The sequence below is a fragment of the Hemiscyllium ocellatum genome, chromosome 16, assembly GCF_020745735.1.
Source record: "Hemiscyllium ocellatum isolate sHemOce1 chromosome 16, sHemOce1.pat.X.cur, whole genome shotgun sequence".
Classification (NCBI taxonomy): Eukaryota; Metazoa; Chordata; class Chondrichthyes; order Orectolobiformes; family Hemiscylliidae; genus Hemiscyllium; species Hemiscyllium ocellatum.
The window spans coordinates 18,764,818-18,779,888 of NC_083416.1; the positions used below are offsets into that span (position 1 = coordinate 18,764,818).

General features: G+C 44.8%; 1 protein-coding gene across 5 annotated transcripts in view; it reads left to right on the plus strand.

The window, feature by feature from the left end:
- The window catches only part of LOC132823347 (polyadenylate-binding protein-interacting protein 2-like), a 44,930-nt gene that overhangs the window by 1,524 nt on the left and 28,335 nt on the right, over positions 1-15,071 (plus strand). The gene's annotated exons all lie outside the window — the stretch shown is intronic.

Below are 15,071 nucleotides of genomic sequence, written 5' to 3' on the forward strand. Positions count from 1 at the left end.
AAACTCATTGGATGGAGTAGTTGGCTGCCAAGACTGGGTGCACTATTTCAGCCCTGCTTCCCTGGCTTTTCCCACTGTTCAATGGAGTCTGCTTGATAAAGACATTAACCAGTGGGAGAAGTATCAAAAACCAGTGTACTTTTCAGATTGACTTCTTTTCTGGCTGGATTAATGATGCTGGAAAAGCACAGCAGTTCAGCCAGCATCCGCGGAGCAATAAAATCGACATTTCGCGCCAAAGCCCTTCATCAGGAATACAGGCAAGAGAGCCTGAAGGGCGGAGAGATAAGCTAGAGGAGGGTGGGGGTGGGGAGAAGGTAGCATGGAGTACAATAGGTGAGTGGGGGAGGGGATGAAGGTGATAGGTCAAGGAGGAGGGTGGAGTGGATAGGTGGAAAAGAAGTTAGGCAGGTAGGACAAGTCTTGGGAACAGTGCTGAGCTGGAAGTTTGGAACTGGGGTGAGGTGGGGGAAGGGGAAATGAGGAAACTGTTGAAGTCCGCATTGATGTCCTGGGGTTGAAGTGTTCCAAGGCGGAAGATAAGGCGTTCTTCCTCCAGGTGTCGGGTGGTGAGGGAGCGGCGGTGGAGGCGGCCTAGGATCTCCATGTCGTCAGCAGAGTGTAAGGGGGAGTTGAAATGTTGGGCCACAGGGCGGTTGGTTGACGTTTCCTAAACCGCTCTGCTAGGAGGCATCCAGCCTCCGCAATGTAGAGGAGACCGCATCGGGAGCAAAGGATACAATAAATGATATTGGTAGATGTGCAGGTAAAACTTTGGATGTGGAATGCTCCTTTAGGGCCTTGGATGGAGATGAGGGAGGAGGTGTGGGCGCAGGTTTTGCAATTCCTGTGGTGGCAGGGGAAAGTGCCAGGATGGGAGGATGGGTTGTAGGGGGGTGTGGACCTAACCAGGTAGTCACTGAGTGAATGGTCTTTGCGGAAGGCGGAGAGGAAAATATATCCCTGGTGGTGAGGTCTGTTTGGAGGTGGCGGAAATGTCGGCAGATGATTTGGTTTATGCAAAGGTTGGTAAGGTGGAAGGTGAGCACCAGGGGCGATCTGTCCTTGTTACGGTTGGAGTGGTGGGATCTAAGGGCGGAGGTGCGGGATGTGGACGAGATGCGTTGGAGGGTATCTTTTACCACCTGGGAAGGGAAATTGCGGTCTCTAAAGAAGGAGGCCATCTGGTATGATCTGTGGTGGAACTGGTCCTCCTGGGAACAGATACGGTAGAGGCGAAGGAATTGGGAATAGGGGTTGGCACTTTGGCAGGAGGTAGGGTGGGAAGAGGTGTAATCCAGGTAGCTGTGGGAGTCGGTGAGTTTGTAAAAAATGTTGGTGTCAAGTCGGTCATTAATGGAGATGGAGAGGTCCAGGAAGGAGAGGAGGTGTCAGAGATGGTCCAGGTAAATTTTAAGGTCAGGATGGAATGTGTTAGTGAAGTTGACAAATTGCTTAACCTCCTTGCGGGAGCACGAGGTGGCGCCAATGCAGTCATCAATGTAGCGGAGGAAGAGGTGGGGAATGGTGCCTGTGTAATTATGGAAGATGGACTGCTCTACATACCCAACAAAGAGACAGGCATAGCTGGGGCCCATATGGGTGCCCATGGCTACCCCTCTGGTCTGGAGGAAGTGGGAGGATTCAAAGGAGAAATTGTTAAAGGTGAGGACCAGTTTAGCCAAACGAATGAGTGTGTCGGTGGAAGGGTACTGTTGGGGACATTGGGAGAGGAGGAAACAGAGGCCCTGGTCCTGGCGGAGGTGGTGTAGAGGGACTGGATATCCATGGTGAAGATGACGCGTTGGGGGCTGGGCGAACGGAAGTCTTGGAGGGCGTGGGTGATGTCCAGGAACTTCCCACATACGTTCAAGACGAGGGGGGATAGGACAGTGTTGAGATAGGTAGAAATGAGTTCAGTAGGGCTGGAGCATGCTGAGACAATGGGTCGGCTAGGGTGGTCAGGCTTGTGGATCTTGGGAAGGAGGTGGTCCGGGAGCCCCGCAATGCCCCATTATGAGGTTGGAAGCTGTGGGTGGGAGAGCTCCTGAGATGATGAGGTTCTGTATGGTCTAGGAGATGATGGTTTGGTGATGGAGGGTAGGGTCATGGTCGAGCGTGCGATAGGAAGAGGTGTCCTTGAGTTGACGTCAGGCTTCAGCGGTGTAGAGGTCACTGCACCCCCTTTATCTGCTGGCTTGATGGTGAGGTCGGGATTGGAGGGCTGTGCGTTGAGGGTGGGAGTGGGTTAGACAGGTTGAGGCGGTTAAATGCCATCCCGTATTCCCAATTCCTCCGCCTCCGCCATATCTGCTCCCAGGAGGGCCGGTTCCACCACAGAACACACCAGATGGCCACCTCCTTTAGAGACCGCAATTTCCCTTCCCACGTGATTAAAGATGCCTTCCCACGCATCTCATCCACATCCCGCACTTCTGCCCTCAGACTCCAACCATAACAAGGACAGAACGCCCTGGTGCTCACCTTCCACTCTACTAACCTTCACATAAACCAAATCATCCACTGACATTTTCGCCACCTCCAAACAGACCCACCACCAGGGATATATTTCCCTCACCACCAGGGATATATTTCCCTCCCCACCCTCTTCCACCTTCCGCAAAGACTGTTCCCTCTGTGACTACCTGGTCAGGTCCACGCCTTCCTGCAACCCACCCTCCCATTCTGGCATCTTCACCTGCCACCGCAGGAATTGCAAAAACCTGCGCCCACACCTCTTCCCTCACCTCCCTAAAGGAGCCTTCCACATCCATCAAAGTTTTACCTGCACATCCACCAATATCATTTATTGTATCCGTCGCTCCCGATGTGGTTTCCTCTACATTGGGGAGACTGGACGCCTCCTAGCAGAGCGCTTTAAGGAAAATCTCTGGGACGCCCGCCAATCAACCACACCGCCCTGTGGCCCAACATTTCAACTCCCTCTTCCACTCTGCTGTGGACATGGAGGTCCTGGGTCTCCACCGCCACTCCCTCATCACCCGACAGCAGGAGGAAGAACGCCTCATCTTCCGCCTTGGAACACTTTAACCCCAGGGCATCAATGCGGACTTCAACAGTTTCCTCATTTCCCCTTCCCCCACCTCACCCTAGTTCCAAACTTCCAACTCAGCACTGTTCCCATGACTTGTCTTACCTGGCTATCTTCTTTTCACCTATCCACTCCACCCTCCTCCCTGACCTATCACCTTCATCCCCTCCCCCACTCACCTATTGTACTCTATGCTACTTTCTCCCCACCCTCCTCTCATTTATCTCTCCACCCTTTAGGCACTCTGTATTCCTGATGAAGGGCTTTTGCCTGAACCGTCGATTTTACTGCTCCTCGGATGCTGGCTGAACTGCTGTGCTTTTCCAGTACCACTAATCCAGAATCTGGTTTCCAGCATCTGCAGTCATTGTTTTTACCTTCTTTTCTGGCTGTCATTGTTTGGAGAAGTATAGCTGTTTAAAAGGCCTTTCAATATGAATAAGTTTAAATGTCTTATAAAATTTGGTTGATAGAATTTGGTTTAAAAAAAGTTTTGGTAATACTGTACTCAGGTCAGGCAACGACTGTGGAGAGAAAGTCAGTGTTTTTAATTGGATGATCTTTCACCAGATGATCTTTTTTTTCTTTGTTTTCCCCCTCTGGTCCCCCCACATCTACTCCCACCTCCAACATCTCTTCAGATGGTGCCTTGACTGGCTTCATAGTCTAGCACTTAGTATTTGTATTTAAGATTTGTGGCATGTGTAGTATTTTGATTTTTGTTTCATTGAACCCTTCAAATTATTACTTTGAAACATATCACACTGCTGAACAGCTTTTGTAACACCTGGCTATCTGTCTGATGTTAAGTCCAGATTGTTGTACCTGAGGGTACTGCGTGAAATGCCTTCTTGCAATGGACCTTGTGGAGTCTCTACCAGATGTAGAACTGTGTAAGCACTTCCCCTCCATCCTAGGTGGGGAATGAAGCGCAAGGGGAGAAAGATCACACATGTCATGTTCTTTGTTTCCCTTCGCTCACTCAGTAGCCTCATGTGCAGCACCTTGTCAAATTGGCTCACCGTCTAACCTGCTTAGTACTTCTTCAAAGAATTCTTGCAGATTGCCAGGCATGGCTTCCCCTTGATGAAACCATGCTGACTTTGAAACCATGCTGACTGTGCTCTATTTTACCATACACTTCACAGTATTCAGAATTCGCATTCTTCACAGTGGATTCCAGGATCTCATCCATGACTGATGTTAGGCTAATTGGTCTGTAATTTTCCATCTTTTGTCTTATTGCCTCTTTTTAAACTCCGGTGTAATGTTTGTGACTTTCCAGTCCTCTGGGACCTTTTCTGATTCTTGCAATTCCTGAAAGGTCACTACTAATGCCTCCACTATCTCTTCAGCTGTCTCCTTGGAACTCTAGGGTGTAGTCCATCTGGCCCAGGTGATTTCTCCACCTTCAGGCAATTCAGTTTTTCTAGTACCTTCTCCTTGGTGATGGCCACCATACCCAGCTCTGATCCTTAGCACTCTTGAATTTTTGGATATAACTTGTCTTCCACTGTGAAGACTGACACAAATTAGTTATTCAGTTCCTCAACCATTTCCTTGTTCCCCAGTACTATCTCTCCAGGGTCATTTTCCAGTGGCCCAGTGTCCACTTTTGCTTCTCTTTTGCCCTTTATATATAGAACAGGACAGTGTGGAACAGGCCCTTTGGCGCTCGATGTTGTGCCGACCTGTGAACTATTCTCAACTCATTCCCCTACACTATCCCATCATCATCCATGTATGTATCCAAGGATTGTTTAAATCTCCCTAATGTGGCTGAGTTAACTACATTGGCAGGTAGGGAATTCCATGCCCTTACCACTCTCTGAGTAAAGAACCTGCCTCTGATATCTGTCTTTTATCACCCCTCACTTTGTAGTCATGTCCCCTCATACAAGCTAACGTCATCATTCACTGTCTACCCTATCTAATCCTCTGATCATGTATGTCTCTATCAAATCCCCCCTGAGCCGCCGCCTTTCCAATGAGAACAGACCCAAGTCTCTCAGCCTTTCCTCATAAGACCTTCCCTCCAGACCAGGCAACACCCTGGTAAATCTCCTCTACACCTTTTCCAATGCTTCCACAGCCTTCCTGAAATATGGTGACCAGAACTGTACACAATATTCCAAGTGCAGCTTGACTAGATTTTGTATAGTTGCAGCATGATATTGTGGCTCTGGAACTCAATCCCTCTACCAATAAAATCTAACAAACTGGATGCCTTCTTAACAGCATTATCAACCTGGATATCAACTTTCAGGGATCCAAGTACATGGACTCCAAGGTCCCTCTGCACACCCACACTACCAAGATTCTTTCCATTGACTCAGTACTCTGCCTTCCTGTTATTCTTCCCAAAGTGCACCACCTCACATTTAGCTGCATTGAACTCCATTTGCCACCTCTCAGACCAATTCTGCAGTTTATCCAAGTCCTCCTGCAACCTTCCATTCTTCCACACTGTCCAATACTCCACTGTCTGCAAACTTACTAATCCATTCACCTATGCCTGCAACTAAGTCATTTGTAAAAGTAACAATCAGCAGTGGTCCCAAAACAGATCCTTCTGGCACACCACTAGTAACTGGATTCCAGGCAGAATATTTTCCACCAACCACCACTCGCTGCCTCCTTTCAGAAAGCCAGTTTCTAATCCAAACTGCTAAATCACCCTCCATTCCATGCCTCAGCATTTTCTCCAACAGCCTACCATGTGGAACCTTATCAAAGGCTTTACTGAAGTCCATGTATACCATGTCAACTGCCCTACCCTCATTTACATGCTTGGTCACTTCAAAAAACCCAGAGGTTTGTGAGACATGACCTGTCCTTGATGAAACCATGTTGGCCATCTGAAATCAAATTGTTGCTTGTTAGATTATTGTAAATCTTATCTCTTATAATCCTTTCCAAAACCTTTCCTACAACAGAAGTAAGGCTCACTGGTCTATATACTGTCATCTGTACTGCCCTTCTTGAACAAAGGCATGACATTTGCAATCCTCTAGTCCTCTGGTACTAAACCTATAGACAATGACGACTCAACCATCAAAGCCAAAGGCTCTGCTATCTCCTCCCTAGTTTCCCAGAAAATCCTTGGATAAATCCCATCCGGCCCAGGGGACTTGTCAACTTTCACTCCTTCTAGAATTGATTACACCCGTTCATAACTAACCTCAATCCTTTCGCATCTAATATCTTGTACCTCACTCTTCTGTACAATATTTTCCTTTTCCTGAGTGAAAACCGATGAGAAATGTTCACTTAGCACCTCTCCGATCTCCACAGGGTTCACACTCAACTTCCCACTTGTCTTTGTCTGGCCCATTCTTACCCTAGTCATCCTCTTATTCCTCACATACTTATAGAAAGCTTTAGAGTTCTCCTTTTATTCTATTTGCTAAAGACTGCTCGTGTCCTCTCTTTTGTTTTTAACTCTCTCTTTAAATCTTTCCTAGCTGATCTGTAACTCTCCATCGCCTCATCTGAACCATCTTGTCTCATCAACACATAAGCTTCTTCCTTCGGTTTAACAAGAGATGCAATTCCCTTACCTTATCACCATATCCCTGCCTGACAGGGACATACCTACCAAGAACATGTAATATCTATTCCTTAAACCAGCTCCACATTTCCATTGTCTGCATCCCCTGCATTTTGCTCCCCATTCTATGCATTCTAATTCTTGCCGAATCGCATTGTAATTGCCCTTGCCCCATCGGTAACTCCTGACCTGTGGCATGCACCTATCCCTTTCCATCGTGAAACTAAATGTAACTCAATGATGGTCACCCTCTTCAAAGTGCTCACCCACAACTAAAGCAAACACCTGGCCTGGTTCATTACCAAGTACCAGATCCAATGTGGCCTCCCCTCTTGTCGGCCCTTTGACATACTGTCAGGAAACCCTCCTGTACGTATTGGACAAAAACTGATCCATCCGATGTTCTAGAGTTATAGCATTCCCAGTCAATGTTGGGGAAGTTAAAGTCCTCCATAATGACCACCCTGTTCCTTTCGCTCCTACCCAGAATAATTTTGCCAATCCTCTCTTCTGTCTCCCTGGAACTCTGCGGAGGCCTATAAAAACCTCCAAGCAGTGTGACCTCTCCTCTCCTGCTTCTAATCTCAGCCCACACTACCTCAGTTGATGAGTCCTCGTCAAAAGTTCTTTCAGCGACTGTTATACTATCCGTGACTAACAAGGCCACACCTCCCCCCTCTTTTACCGCCTTGCCTGTTCTTAATTAAAGATCTAAATCCTGGAATCTGCAACATCCATTCCTCACCCTGCTCAATCCATGTCTTTGAAATGGCCACAACATCGAAGTCCTGCTCAGCTCTGGTCCCGAAGTGCAGGCCCCAAATCCACAAGATTCATTTTTATAATCACTTACCTTCCCAGACTGCTCTCCCTTTGTTCATGCACAGCTCCAATTCTGAAGTGCAGGCCCTAAAACCACAAGCTAATCTTTCACCTTCCCAGGCTGGTCCTGAAGTACTGGAGGGGATCAAATAGCTGGGACAGCTCACCTTAAATGGGGTATTTGGGCAATGTAAAGTTCTGAGAGAGTTAATGTGGCAGGCAGATAAACAGCCAGATGTTCTGTCATGACGTGGGAAGTAACATGGTGTATGGATAGGTGATTAGTTGGCTAATGGAAAACAGAAAATGGGAAGAAAAGGATCATTTTTGGATTGGCAGGGTGTGAAGTCTGTACCTTTGCCATCAGTGCTGAGGCCACAATATTTACAATTTATATAAATTACATGGTTAAAAGGATCAAAGATATGGCTGTTAAATTTGTTGTCACAAAAATAGATAGGAAAATAAATCTTCAAGAGGAAGTAGAGACCCTGCAAAGGGTAGATGTAGGTTGAGAGAGTGGAGGGAAAAATGGCAGAGAGTCCATTTTGACAGGAAGACTAGCAAAGCATATTTAAATAGAGAAAGATTGCAAAACCTGAGGTAATGAGGGATTTGAATGTTCTGATATGAGTCACAACATCGGTGCACAGGTTACAGCAAATGTTAAGGAAGGTAGTTGGAATGTTTTTATTTTTATCTGCCCATGGGATGTGGGTGTTTGTGGCTGGGCTAATATTTCTGGCCTATCTCTAGCGAAGGTGCTGGTGAGTTACCTTCTTAGACCCTGTGCTGTAGGTACGCCCATAATGCTGTTAGGAAGGGAGTTCCAAGATTTTGACCTAGTGACACAGAAGGAGCAGCAATATATTTCCAAGTCAAATTTTGATGACATAGCAGGGAACTTGCAGGTGGTGTTCCAATGTGTCTACTGCCCATGTCCCCCTCGATGGGATAGTCATGTATTTGAAAAGTGTTATTGAACGGTTTTTGAGATTTTCTGCAGTGAATCTGTAGATACTGCTGCAAGTAAATGTCAGTGGTGGAGGGAGTACATGTTTGTGGATGTGTTGACATTGCAAAGAGAATAGAATCAGGTCTACAGAAATAGACTCATTGTGGCTGCGCTGGTCAAAACAAGTGCACAAGAATTCTAATCCTATTTTCTGGTACTTGGCCTATAGCCTTGTTGGCATTAAGTGTACATCTAAATACTTCAAATAACACTTGAAAATTGCTACAGCTGTCCATGGCATAGATGAGGCCACATCTGGAGTTGTGTACAGTTTTGATTCTCATTTTAGGAAGGTTGCAAGAGTACCTGAAGATTCAGGCTTCATTTAGAAAAAATAATTGTTTAACCTGATTAAATTAAGTTGTTTCTAATTTACAATCTGTTGCTGATTTAGGAAGGGGAATTGAAAAATTGTTAATCTGTGATTGCCGCATCCGTGAAGATTCTGGCATTCACTACAGAGTTAACAGGAGTAAGTTTGAAATCTTCACACCTGTGCTAGGAAGATTTTAATACCTCTTGAAAAGACTGCATCTGGGCAGGAAAGAAACTTTTAAAACCAGATGCATAGAACAATGGAGAAGCCTTTTATACTAGGAAGAGAGTAGGGCTAAATGAAAACTGAGTGAGGAGAGCTGATCAAAACAGAGGTAAATGTAGGGAGAAGAGTTCTACAGAAAAGTTTGCCTGTAGAAGAACTGGAGAAGAGGAATGACCAAGCAGCCATTTAATTGCATGGAAAAGTTACCAAGGAATAAGTACCAATAAAAGAGTAGCTTTGTAGATGCATATACCATGTAGTAGCATTGTTATTAATACACAAGTTGTTTGCCTGTTGATTTCACAATGTCTTGTAGGGAGCCATTCCCATTTCCCCACTTAATTGCTAAAATGCTTCAAGTTTATATTTGAGTGCCCATGCATTTTATTTGAAAATCATTCTTCATCTCCCATGTATTACCCTTGGAAGTTACCAATACCAGTATAATTTCCATTTGCTCTTCAAAACAGTTTGTCCTCATATGTCTTGTTTAGGAGCTGTGTCTACTGTCCTTTTACCATCAAGTCGTTTTTCTTTAAATCTGAAGTTTAACTGTATACACCTCTATAAAATCTCGGAGGGAGGAGTGGGAGGATTGAAAAGAGAAGTTATTCAGGGTGAGGACCAGTTCAGTCAGTCGAAGGAGGGTGTCAGTGGAAGGGTACTGGTTGGTGCGGCGAGCATAAGCCCTTCCTGATGAAGGGCTTATGCTCGAAACGTCGAATTCTCTATTCCTGAGATGCTGCCTGGCCTGCTGTGCTTTGACCAGCAACACATTTGCATCTATAAAATCTCGACTCAGCTGCCTTTGCTTCAATGACCTTCTCTCTGTCATAAGGTCAGAATTGGGGCTGTTTGGTGTTCAGCATTCACTACTCCTCAGAATCTGAAGCAGTCCATTTTTAAATACAAGAAGACCTGGTCAATATCCAAGCTTGGAAAAGTAACTTTTGTCCTCCAATGCCAGGCAGTGACCAATAGGAGACAACTTCAGCACTGTCTCTTGACACTCAATGGCATTACCATGACTGAATCCCCTCATGTCAACATCCTTGGATGGTTACTATTGACCAGAAGCTCAACTGCATTCGCTATATAAATGCAGTGGATACAGCAGCAGGTCAGAGGCTAGGAATACTGCAGCAAGTGATTCACCTACTGAATCCCAGAGGCCTGACCAGCATCTACACGGTACAATTCCGCAGTGTGATGCAATGTTCCCCACTTGTTTAGATGTAGCTCAATATTCAACAAGCTTGACATCATCCAGGGAAAAACAGTCCACTTGATTGACACCACCCCTGCATCAATTTTTCCCTCCACCACTGTTGCTGGGGAGTAGCAGTGTGTATGAACTACCTGGTGTACTGTAAAAATTCACTGTATGCCCTTAGACAGCACCTTCCAAACCCAAGACCACTTCCATTTAGAAGAATATGGACAGCTGATATATAGGAAAGTGACCACTTCCAAATTCCCCTCCAAGCGACTCACCATTTGACTTGGAATTATCATGTCACATGGTCAGCACCTTGGAAGTCCCTTCCTAAATACATTGTGGGTCTGTCTACATCAAATGGATTGCAGTGGTTCAAGAAGGCAGCTCACCACAACCTTCTCAAGGGCAACTGGAAATGGGGCAATAAATGTCCATGTCCCACAAGAGAGTTGCTTAAAAAAAAAACAAGTGCAAAACCTTCCATCAAACCTTGAAGCAAACCCTTCGTACTTCAAAGGATTCTGGTTAAACCCTCCTGTACCTTTGTTAAGGACTGTCACGTCCATCCTTAAATATTTGTTCAGTCAACATCACCACATTGTGTGTTACATCTTTCTATTACTTCACTAAAGAAAAATCAGATTAGTCAAGCAGGATCTGCCTTTCTCAAATCTGTGCTGGCTTTCCTTCATTAAAGTAATTCTCTCCTACTATCTAATTATCTTTCCGCTGATTTATGGTTCCAACATCTTACTCACATTGATTAAATTATTTAGCCTGTAAGTGTAGAACAGCTACCATAGACGGGTTACATTTGCCTCGTTCCTATTTTCCATCACCTTCCTTGGTAAAGATTAAAATATTACAGCAAACCCTTCTGTTATCTTTATCAGTGCTTGCTATTCACTCTGAGCATTGTCAGCTTTTTCAGTTCACCATGTCTTATCAGTTTTCATCCCAACCATTCCCTCAATCAGCTCTGCTTCTTGTCAGTTTGAGGATGTCATCCTTTTGAGGATGACATCAACTCAGAATGGCAAGCTTTTGCCTTGGATTTTATGTGACTGAACAGGCCAATTCCTGACCCATGGATTGGGCATCTCACCAGGTCTTACATGCAAGACAGTTGCAATCATATCACTAGGAAGCAGTTTCAGAATTCTGAGACAAGAAATGGATGCTTTCCATCTTGCACTCGTCAAGGAAGGTACAAGAAAGCCAACTTAGAAAAGAAACAACAATTTATACATCTTGAGAGGAGAGTGCTGATTAGTGGACATGGTGATGAAACGAAAGTTGTTCACTTGCGATATTTAACTCCGTTCAAACCAGGCATGTCAATTCTGATTTGTCACAGTGTTACCATGGGGACCCAGCAGGAATTTTGCTGTCTCCATAGCTCTTTCCTTGGTGAAAAAATTACAATCTGGATAAACAATAAGGTTCTGTGTGCACGTTTCTATCCTTTGCTGTTCCCATGTGTCCAGTCCTTTTGTCAATTGATGTCCTTCAGCGTATTGTCATTCCCAGCAGTTTCCAATGTTGAATGCATGTTTGAGAGTGATATACCCCCTGACGATCCCTATATTTCCTGTCTTGTCCTGATGGTCACCTATCTCTTAGCCTGAACTCTCACTGCCTTTTGGGTGAAAGTGGGTACTGCAGATGCTGGAGATTAGAGTCAAAGTTAGAATAGTGCTGGAAAAGCACAGCAGGTCAGGCAGTATCCGAGGAGCAGGAAAATTGACGTTTCAGGCAAAAGTAGGGTGGGCATCCTCCTCGAATGTAAAACGCAAGGAATTCTCACTCTGCCTGATGCTGCATAACGATTCCAGCTGCCCCGCAAGGACACCCTGACCTTGAGCTGTAGCATGACAGGCACTTTGTACACATGTTCTCCAAGATCCCAGAAACATATAAAAGCTACAGCATGGAAACAGGGCATGCAGGTTGTCAAGTATGCTGGCTGAGGAACAAAACTGCCCATTCTCATTCCATTTCCCAGCATCTTGTGTGCTGTTTAATCCAGGTTTCTTTAAATTGGGTTGAGGGTTTCCACCTCACCTGCCCAACTAGACGACAAGTTCCAGGCATCCACTGACCTGAGTGAAAAAAACCTTTATTCAAGTCCCCTCTGACCAGATAGCTTAAATGTGAACAACTGGTGATTGACCTCTATGTATTGGGCAACTGATCTTCCCTGTCAACTCTACCTATGCCTGCCCTTATTTTATATACCTTAAATCATCTTATGTTCACTGTCTCTCGCAGGTGCAGTCCCCTTCCACCTCAGTCCCAGTTCACTGCTCTTGTTAGCCTGATTGAAGAGTTTAAATTTGGGTGCTCCTCCTCATAATGAAATAAAAGGAGATATAGACTGCAAACAATTATTCCCTTATTTTCCTGGGGCTTCACATTTTGAATGTTTTTTTTTTTAAACATGGTGAGTCAGCCCTGATGTCCACCTCCTTGCTCTTTTGACATCCTCACTTGCCTGGCTCCTCATCCTCTGACAGCTTCAACTCCCTCAGCCTCTCTCCTTTTGACAGCCCAGTATACCCAGTTCCATATCGTATGACACCTCCCCTCCTGCAGCTCCTCATCCTCTGACATCCCCAATCCCCACCACCTCATCCAGTAACCTTAATTGTTCCACCTTCCCATCCTTTGACCATTTCCCTCACACTGCTCCCCCGCACCCCGTTCTTCAATCTCTGAACTTCAAGTTGCTCATTACCTGAACCATTCCACCTTCCACTGACCATCTGCATCCCAAACTGCTGCTCTGCTCAAACTCTACATCCTGCCAATCCTCCCTTTTGTTTCTCCTCCCAGTGTCGGCTATGCTTCATTGCTGCTTTTGACCTTTACTCCCTTCTCCCTCATGTTCATCAGCCTCTTCTATAGGTTTTAGCCACTGCCTGGAAATGAGTTCCATTCTTATCTTTTCATGGAAAGTGGTTTCTCCCAAATTTGATGTTTGATTTCTGTGATCTTGTATTGTTTGATTGTCTGTAGTTTTGTCCATCCTCTCAATTGGAAACTGTCTCTGGTCTACTCTCTCAATAAAATAATTAACTTTAGTAAATCTTCCTGATCCATGAAATTCAACCAATCGCATGGGCAAGAAATATACTGCCTCAATCAGCCAAAATGAATGGTCAGATTAATGAGAGATAAATACATGAAGAGGTGCTATTGATGTTATCACTGTTCTGTCGTAAATTTGTTGGCTGCCTCACAATTCAAACTCTTGTTGGGGAGTGTAAAATTTCAAATTTTGTGTTTTAGTTTTCCTTCTTGTATCTTTTTTTTTGTCCATTCCAGCCGATCGTTCCCTTTATTTCTTTTTTGTTGACTTGATATTACATTTGCACACTCTGGTCTTTATCTTGTTCTCAGTGCTCTGTATTACATAACACTTCAATGTGATAACTGATTACTGCTTAACTGTTGAAAATTCTTAATTGAGGGAAAAGTACTTCTATAAGATTACATATAAGTTGGCCAAAGTGGAGCAGATATTTAAGGTAAATGTGTGACAGAACAGTGGCATGCATTCAAGAAGAGAAAGGATTAGGACAGCTAACATGAATATGAGAGGATACTGGCAAGCACAAAAGAAAATCCAGACTTGTTTTACAGGTGCTAGAAGTGTTACAAGATAGTTGGAGGGAAAAGAATACAGCCCATTAAGACCACACTGGTAATTCGTGCATGGAACCAGAAGAATTCAAAATGAATACTTGTGTTGGTATTCATTGTTGTGGTTCTGTTCGCCGAGCTGGGAATTTGTGTTGCAAACGTTTCGTCCCTGTCTAGGTGACAGCCTCAGTGCTTGGGAGCCTCCTGTGAAGCGCTTCTGTGATCTTTCCTCCGGCATTTGTGGTGGTTTGAATCTGCCAGTTCACCAGTGAGAGGGATGAAATACATGTCGTGGTCAGAGGGAAGGTGTGTGAACCGTTAGAGAAATTAGCATTGATAGAAAGTTTTCAGTGGTCTGGCAGCGGAAAACTACGTAAATCTCAGCTGGATAAAAGGTTTCCTAGATTGTTGAGGCAAGTGAAAAAATAGCAGGTCTGCTTGTAAAAATGTTCCATTTCACTCTGGCAGCAGGAGAGGTGCCTGAAGTTTGGAGAATGAAGAGGTCATAGAGTCATACAATACGGGTATAGACCCTTGACTCCAACCAATCCATGCCGAACATAACGCCAAACTAAACTAATCTAATCTGCCTGCACTTGGCCCATATCCCTCCAAATCTTTCCGAATCATGTACTGATCCAAATGGCTTTTTAATGTTGTAACTTTACCCACATCCACTAGCTCCTCAGGAAGTTCATTCCACAAGTGAATCAGTCTCTCTTTTTTAAAAAAAAATGTTGCCCCTCATGTCTTTTTTTTTTCAAATCTCTCTCCTCTCGCGTTAAAGATGTGACCACTAGTCTTCAAATCCCCCATCCTAGGAAAAAGGCAGCTGCCATTAACTCTATCAATACCACTAATTGTTTTATAAACTTCTATTAGGTTACCTCTCAACCACCTCCACAACCTCCCAGCCTATCCAGCTTTTCTTTATAACTCAAGCCTTCCATACTCTGCAACATCTTGGGAAATCTCTCTGGAACCCTCGCCAGCTTCATAACTTTCCAGTTCTGGGTGACCAGAACTGGATACAGTTTTCCAGAAGAGGCCTTACCAATTTTCTGTACAACCTCAACATGACTTCACTGTATTCAAAGGGCTGAGCAATGAGGGCAAGTGTGTCAAGCTTCTTTTTAATTGCTCTGTCTACAGAATTATATACCTGCATCCCTAGGTCCCTCTTCTACAAAGCTACCCAAGGCCCTACCATAATTGTGTAATCCCGAC